Source organism: Bos indicus, chromosome 21, assembly GCF_029378745.1.
Source record: "Bos indicus isolate NIAB-ARS_2022 breed Sahiwal x Tharparkar chromosome 21, NIAB-ARS_B.indTharparkar_mat_pri_1.0, whole genome shotgun sequence".
Lineage (NCBI taxonomy): Eukaryota > Metazoa > Chordata > Mammalia > Artiodactyla > Bovidae > Bos > Bos indicus.
Genome location: NC_091780.1, coordinates 33,806,756 through 33,815,113, shown reverse-complemented (window position 1 = coordinate 33,815,113; position 8,358 = coordinate 33,806,756). Strand labels below are relative to the sequence as shown.

At 39.8% G+C, this 8,358-nt stretch overlaps 1 pseudogene; it reads left to right on the top strand.

Annotated features, from left to right (window-relative positions):
- Positions 1-647: 647 nt before the first annotated feature.
- Positions 648-2,699, top strand: LOC109575199 (14-3-3 protein epsilon pseudogene; annotated as a pseudogene).
- The last annotated feature ends 5,659 nt before the right edge of the window (positions 2,700-8,358 follow it).

The window sequence follows — 8,358 nt, the reverse complement described above, 5'->3', positions numbered from 1 at the left end:
GTATTTTGGACTTATAAAGAATCCAGTGGATCATTGTGGTAATTGTAAGAGAACAAGCTTTATTCTATTAAAAAATAATTTAAATCTCTCTCTGGTTTTTGGAAGACCCCTGTGAAAGGATAAAAGTCATAAAATAATCAATCCTTATTAATAGTTAAAGCTGCTCAGAAAAGGAGCTTAAAAATTAAAATTCAGTCTAAATGACCTTGGTGGTATACTAAGAGTTAAAATTCCCCAAGGGGGATTTAGCTGAAGGTCCACTTTTCCCTATACCCAAATAGGGAGGAATAAGCAGAGACTGTGAATTTGACATAAAATGAGACCCTATGCAAATGACAAATGACATGCAAAAAGATGCAAATAAACGAAGACAGTAGGGAGGGCCCTAGTGCTAGGGGTAGAATGGAACACTGGCTTCCTCCCGTTGGATGGTAGTTCTAAGAAAGCTGCCCCATCCTCCTCCTAGGGTCTCCCGCGTGGCCCCTCTGGCTCAGAAACTTAGGCCCAAAGACTATTCTTGCTGCTCTGTTCCCTCTTCCAGTCATTTGCAGAGACCCCTGGGGCCCATTGGAGCCACTTTCTTGCCACTCTACTCTGCCTGCTGTGTGGGCCCTGGGGCTGGAGTATGGTGCTGGGTTCAGGGCACCATGGAGTCAGGACAACAGGGCATGGCGGATATTCTAGGGCACCTCCTGATCCTTCAAGGTCTGTCTACTTCTCTCACACAGCCCCCACCCCCACCCCCATGCCATCTGTTCAACTTTTCTCTTCCTCACAGCAGTCTAAACAACAATAGTTTGCAGGGGCTGGACATCAGGCAAAACAGGGCTATGATCTTTGACAGATGGAGGGCACACGAAGTGAACCCCATATCTAACCAACTTTCTTCCTGAGGCCATTTTCCAAACTGAGATGCAGCGAACTAGACCAAACAGGAGGTGACATCTCAAACAAAGGTTTTAAAATAAGTAAGGATAATATGTTAAAGAGAATAGAGCAAAAGATGGACAAAATGGGTGAAAAGCTTGAGTATTTAAAGAGAAAACTTGAATCTATAAGAATGAAAAAAATTGGTGTTTTAGACTGCAAAATATCTGAAATTAAGAACTCACTGAATGGGTCTAACAGGACACTGTACACAGAGAAGACAAGATTAGTGACCAATCAATAGATATTATCTGGATTGAAGCACAGAGTGAAAAGGAATTGAGGAATAAACAGAGCTGAGCATAAGAGATATGTAGGACATGCTCAAATATTTGAATAAATAATGACTGAGAATTTTCTAAATATGATGGAAGGCATCAAGCCACAGATTCATGAGTATCACTGAGGACTGAGACACTGCCATTTCTGTTGCTCAGACATGGAGTGAGAGGCTGGGAGTGGGAGGCACTACCTGCTTCCATCCTTCACAATCTGGTGCATCAGGCGAAGCTGGCCGAGCAGGCTGAGCAATGCGATGAGATGGTGCAATCAATGAAGAAAGTAGCAGGGATGCGTGTGGAGTTGACAGTTGAAGGAAGAAACCTCCTATCTCTGCATATAAAAAATGTGATTAGAACTAGAAGAGCTTCCTGGAGAATAATCAGCAACAAAGAAGAAAACAGGGGAGGAGAGACAAACTAAAAATGATTTGGGAATATCGGCAAATGGTTGAGACTGAGATGCAGTTAATCCGTTGTGCCATTCTGGGTGTGCTGGGCAAACACCTTATTCCAGCCCCTAACAATGGCTGAGTCCAAGCTTTTCTATTATAAAATGAAAGGGGACTACTACAGGTATCTGGCTGAATTTGCCACAAGAAATGACAGGAAGGAGGCTGTGGAGAACAGCTTGATGGCTTATAAAGCTGCTACTGTTGTTGCAATGACAGAACTTTCATCTTCACATCCCATTCACTTAGGTCTTGCTCTCAATTTTTCCATATTTAATTCCCCTGAGCATACCTGCAGGTTGACAAAGCAGCTTTTAATGATGCAGTTGCAGAACTGGACACACTGAGTGAGGAAAGCTATAAGGACTCAACACTTATCACACAGTTGTTAGCGATAATCTGACACTATGGACTTCAGACATGCAGGGTGATGGTGAAGAGCGGAATAAAGAAGCACTGCAGGATGTGGAAGATGATAATCAATGACACATAAAAGCCAACATGAGAAACCATCTCTGACTACCCCAGACATTCCCATCCTACCCATCTTGGAAATTCCCCCATTGTTACTAAGAACCACCAAATCTGACTTTTACATATGTTCCTGCCCTGTTGGTTTTTTTTTTCCCCATGGTTTTCTAAAGTTTGTAAAGGCAAGAGTGAATTTCTGTGGATTTTACTGGTCCCAGCTTTTAGAATCTTTAAGAACACTAACAGGACTGCATAGAGGCTTTTTCAGGATTACTGTATTGTTTCCTGAAGACGTGGCAGGATCACCATTAGCAATGGAAGTTACATTCAAAAGCTATTAGAATTTTGTGTGCTGCAAGCATCTAAGAGAAAGGTTAATCACACTACTGAGGTGTATGTGGTATCATTTTCCCTTTTTCTAATTCTTTGAATTTTAAGCCAATGTTTAATTGGATCTTAGCTTGAGGTGGTTAAAGTTTGTCTGGGAAGTTTTTTGTAATGGTTTTGCTATTAAAAAGTGTTTCAAACTGTTGAAATGTTGAAAAGTATGATGCTGGTAACAGTTTAACAATTGTGGCTGCTCATTCTTGCCTCCTTTTATTCTTCTTCTGAAGCAGGTTAGCATTGAAGGTGTTATGGAAAAGCCAGCTTGCATGTTCAATTCTTTGTTTCTTCTCCCACTGGGCCCCAGCCCTTCCCTCCTTTGCTCCCTCAGCCTCTTTATTCAGTATGTGTAACTTGAAACTAATTTGTATTAGTGGATATATGACTTGAGCCATAGATACAGAATCTGTATTGTTCTTACTGAAACACAGCATGGATTAACATTAAACTGAAATAAAAGAAACCTAAATAAAACAAACCTAAATTTAAATAAAACAAAGCTAAACTTGAATAAAACAAACTCCAAATATTAGAAGTATAAAGAAAACTATACCTAGGCCCATCAAAAATCTCAAAAGCAGCCAAATTTTAAAAAATTAATTTGTTTTTGGCTACACTGGGTCCTCACTGAGGCACATTAGCTCTTTGTTAAAGTGATCATATTTTTAGAGAGAGAGAGTTAGTAACCAGTTAACAGTACAATTGATGGCTAACTGTGGAAGCCAGAAGACAATGAAATGACATCTTTAAAGTGCTAAAGAAAAAAAACCCTACCAATCTAGAATTCTATGCCCAGAAAAATATCCTTCAGAAATGAAGGGAAAATAAATGTGTTCAAAATTTTGTCAAGTGGACAAAAATTCAAAGAAATTGGTTTGTCACTAGCACACATTGGCAATACAGGAAGTTTTTATGGGAATTCTTCAGGATGAAGGAAAATGATCCTTGAGTGAACTTCAGGAAGGAATAAAGGCATAGCAAAAGATTAAAATGTATATACTTATAAATGAATATTTACTAAAATAACAATAGGGAATTCCCTGGCAGTCCCATAGTTAGGACTCCACATTTTCACTTGCCAAGGGCCAAGATTCAATCCCTGGTCAGAGAACTAAGATTCCACAGTCACAAGGTTAATAAATTAACCAATTAATTTAAAAAAACCAACTTAAAGCTAACAATAATATAAATTTTTTTTTAATTTTAAGTTTTTATTGGAGCTGATTTACTTTGTTGTGCAGCAGAAATGAACACAACTCTGTAAGGCCATTAATCTCTACCCCCTCCTTTACTGCTCTAGGTCATCATGGAGCACCAAGCCAAGCTCCCTGTGCTGTACAGCAGCTTTCCACCAGCTACCTGTTTTACATACAGTAGTGCATACATAAAAATCATAAGATTTTTAACATAAAAGTAAATCCACGTCAGTATATAAAAATACAAATATATATTTAAATATATAAATAAAATTATACACACACACAGGCTTCCCTGGTGGTTCAGATGGGAAAGAATCTGCCTGCAATGCAGGAGACCTGGGTTCAATCCCCGGGTTGAGAAGATCCCCTACAGCAGGGAATGGTTATCTACCCCAGTATTCTGGCCTGGAGAATTCCATGGACAGACGAGCCTGGCAGGCTAGAGATCCATGGGATCTCAAAGAGTTAGACATGACTGAGCGACTTTCACAACACAGCCTAAACTTGGAGGCTTCCCTTGTGGCTGAAATGGTAAAGTCTAATGTTCTCTGTCAGATTTTATTAGTGGTGGCAGGTGAGTGGCACATGACAATTGTGATAAATGATATTAATTAGTTTTAACTTCATTCAAGGTGCTATGGGCTTGAAGAGTATGGGCTCTGCAGACAGGCCTGGGCTTGAATTTCATCTCTGTGATTCTGACTTCTTTGGAGCCTGAGCATCCTCATCCGTAAAATGGATTGTGTAGAATAAGTAAAACGATATAGGTGATGTATAGGGCCACAATGCCTGGCCCATGTATGCGTGCATGCTAAGTTGCTTCAGTCATGTCTGACTCTTTATGACCCCATGGTCTATAGCCTGCCAGCCTCCTCTGTCCATGGGGATTCTCCAGGCAAGAATACTGGAGTGGGTTGTCATGCCCTCCTCCAGGGGATCTTCCCAACCCAGGGGTCTAACCTGAGTTTCTCACATCTCCTGTGTTAGCAGGCAGGTTCTTTCCCACTAGCACCACCTGGGAAGCCCTGCCTGGCACATAGATAATGCTTAATACCACAGATGGTAGATCGTTATTTCTGAGCATCTCAGCTATGTTATAAATATTCTAAGTAGAGAGACCATATTTCTATTTTGTTGTGGTTGGGTTTTTCTTTTTTTTTTTCTTTTTTGAATTCTGGAATATTTTAATTGAAGGATAATTGCTTTACAGAATTTTGTTGTTCTGTAACATAATCAGCCATACGGCTGATTCATGTTGAGGTTTGACAAAAAACAACAAAATTCTGTAAAGCAATTATCCTTCAATTAAAAAATAAATTTTAAAAAGAAAAAAGAGACTATACCATAGATAACGTATTTACAGTTTAAATAATAATAATATAATTAATACCAAGATACTTATTTCACAACTAGAAAATAAAACACATCCAATTCCTTGGAGCCTTTTGTGTCTTTTCCCAAATCATATCTCCTCTCACCACTCCAGAGGTTGCCACTATCCTGTGGTCTTGTCAGGGGCAGCACACCCACTCCTCAGAGCCAGGGAGGTCTAGTGGAAGCCAGATACTCTCATGCCCTCCCAGCAATAACAGATAATACCCCCACTCCAGAGTCAGTGGAGGCTGTTATGAACTGAATTGTGCCACCCCCATTCATAAGCTGAAGCTGTAACCCTTGATAAGACAATATTTGGAGATGGGGCTGTTAAGGGGGTAATTAAGGTTAAACAAGGTCATAAAGGTGAGGTCCTAGTCCAATAGATGTTCTTATAAGAAGAGGAAGAGACACCTCGGATGTAAACGCACAGAGAAAAGGCCATGGGAGGACAGAGTGAGTAGGTGGTCAACTGCAAGCCAAGGAGAGAGTTCTCACCAGAAATCAAACTCCAACACCTTGATCTTGGACTTTCCAATCTCCAGAATGTGAGACAATAAATTTCTGTTGTTTAAGACACGCAGTCTCTGGTGTTTTGCTATGGAAGCCTGAGCTGATTAATATGGAGGCAGAGTGGGGAACCTGGATGTCTAACCCTGCCTTGCCTTAATGAGGTAGCACCTCCCCTCCTCTGCTGGACCAGTGTTAGAGGAAACCAGCTGAAACCAAAAGTTTAAAGAAGATCCAGAGTCTCATAATATAATAGCCAAAACACCCAGGTTTTAGTAGAAAATTACTTGTGACACCAATAGCCAAGAAGATCTCACACTGAAGGAAAAAAAAATATTAATAGATACCACACTCAAGATTCCAGTGATGTTATCTGATTAAGATTTAAAACCAGGCATTATACAATGCTTTAGTAAGAGACTGTGAGCACATCCGAAACAAATGGAAAAAAGAGAAAATCTCAGCAAAGAAATATACAAAGAAGAACCAAATGGATATTTTAGAACTGAAAAATTCAATAACCAAAATAAAAAGCTTGGTAGATGTGTTCAGTAGCAAAATGGAAGGGGATAGAAGAAAGAATCCACGAAGCTACCCAATCTGGACAACAGAGAGAAAATAAACTGGAAAAAAAAAGAGTGAAAAGGACCCCAGAGACCCAGGGGACTATAAAAAAAGATCTAGTATTCATGTCATTGGCATTTAAGAAGGAGAGAACATGTAAAACAGGATGTATTGTGACGGTCGTCCTTAGAAAATGCAATCCACGCTGCACAGAGCTATAGTCGCTGTAGTCTTCTGTTCCATTTTAATGTTCTATTGTGTGACTGAACCATAAGCTTTTATTCATTCTACTGTAAAGGACATTTGGGTTGTTGCCATTTTTATTGCTATTTTAAACAGTGCTTCTGGGAATATTCTGTTCATGTCTCCAGGAGTGGAATTGCTGGGTCAAAGGGTATGTGAATGTTCACCTTCACAAATAATGTAAAATTCTTCTTCAAAGTGAGTGTACTAATTTCTAGACCCACAGCGGTGTACTAGTTACATTTTGCCAACGTTTTGTCAGTCTTTAAAAATGTTTCCAAACCAGTGGGCATGAAATGGTAATTTGTGGTTTTATTTGCATTTCCTTTTCTACTAACAAGGCCAAGTGTATTTTCATAAACTTAACAGGCCATTTGTGTTTTCTGTGAAATGCTTGTTTGTGTTTTTGAAACTTTTTCTATTGAGTTGTTTGTCTTTCTAATTGATTTATAGGATCTGGCTACTAATCTTTTTTGGCTTTATGTAAAAAATTCCATTAGGACTTGATTGGAAAAGTAATAAAGCTGTACATCCATTTGTACAATACTGTACAACTTTACAGTATTGAAACTTTCTATCCATGAACATGGTGTTGCTCCGTTTGGTTTTCTTATTGCCTTTCAATAAGGTCCTTTAGTTTTCTACATAAATATTTTGCACATCTTTTGTTAGATTTATTTTCAACCCTTGTGGCTCAGCTGGTAAAGAATCTGCCTGCAATGCAGGAGACCTGGGTTTGAACCCTGGGTTGGGAAGATCCCCTGGAGAAGGGAAAGGCTACCCACTCCAGTATTCTGGCCTGGAGAACTCCATGGACTGTATAGTCTATGGGGTTGCAAAGAGTCGGACACAACTGAGCGACTTTCACTTTCACTATATTTTTCATTGCTATTGTAAATCTTTAATTGTATTTTCTGACTTTATTGCTGATGTTTATAAATTCATTAGACATATTTATTGGAAACCGAGTTGATATATTTCCCAGGCTGTCAATTGACTTTTCATTTTGTAAATAGTGCGTTTTGAAGATCACTGATTTTAAGCAATTATTGATGTACCTCAGTGTGGTTTCCTTCATATTTCTTCTATTTGGAGTTCATTGAGTGTTTTTGTAGCTATTGGTACTTTTCATCAAATTTGGATTCTTCAAATGTTTGTCTCTCTCTCTCTCAAAGCTATGGTTTTTCCCATAGTTCATATACAAATGTGAGTTGGAGTTGGACCATAAAGAAGGCTGAGCACCAAAGAATTGATGCTTTCAAATTGTGGTGCAGGAGATGACTCTTGAGAGTCCATTGGTCTGCAAGGAGATCAAGTCAGTCAATCCTAAAGGAAATCAGTCCTGAATATTCATTGGAAGGACTGATGCTGAAGCTGAAACTCCCAATACTTTGGCCACCTGATGAGAAGAGCCTTGGCCACCTGATGAGAAGAGCCTTGGCCACCTGATGAGAAGAGCCAACTCATTGGAAAAGACCCGGATGCTGGTAAAGATTGTAGGCAGGATTAGATGGTTGGATGGCATCATTAACTCAATGGACATGAGTTTGAACTGTTGTTCAGTCACTCAGTCATGTCTGATTCTCTGCAACCCCATGGACTACAGCATGCCAGCATTCCCTGTCCTTCACTATCTCCCAGAGTTTGCTCAAATTCACGTTCATTGAGTCGGTGATGCCATCCAACCATCTCTTCCTCTGTCGCCCCTTTCTCCTCTTGCCTTCAGTCTTTCCCAGTATCAGGGTCTTTTCCAATGAGTCAGTTCTTCACATCAGGTGGCCAAAGGACTGAAACTTCAACTTCAGCATCAGTCGTTCCAATGGATATTCAGGGTTGATTTCCTTTAGGATTGACTGGTTTGATCTCCTTGCTGTCCGAGGGACTTTCAAGAGTCTTCTCCAACACCACAGTTCAAAAGCATCAATTCTCCAGCAATCAAGCCTTCTTTATGGTCCA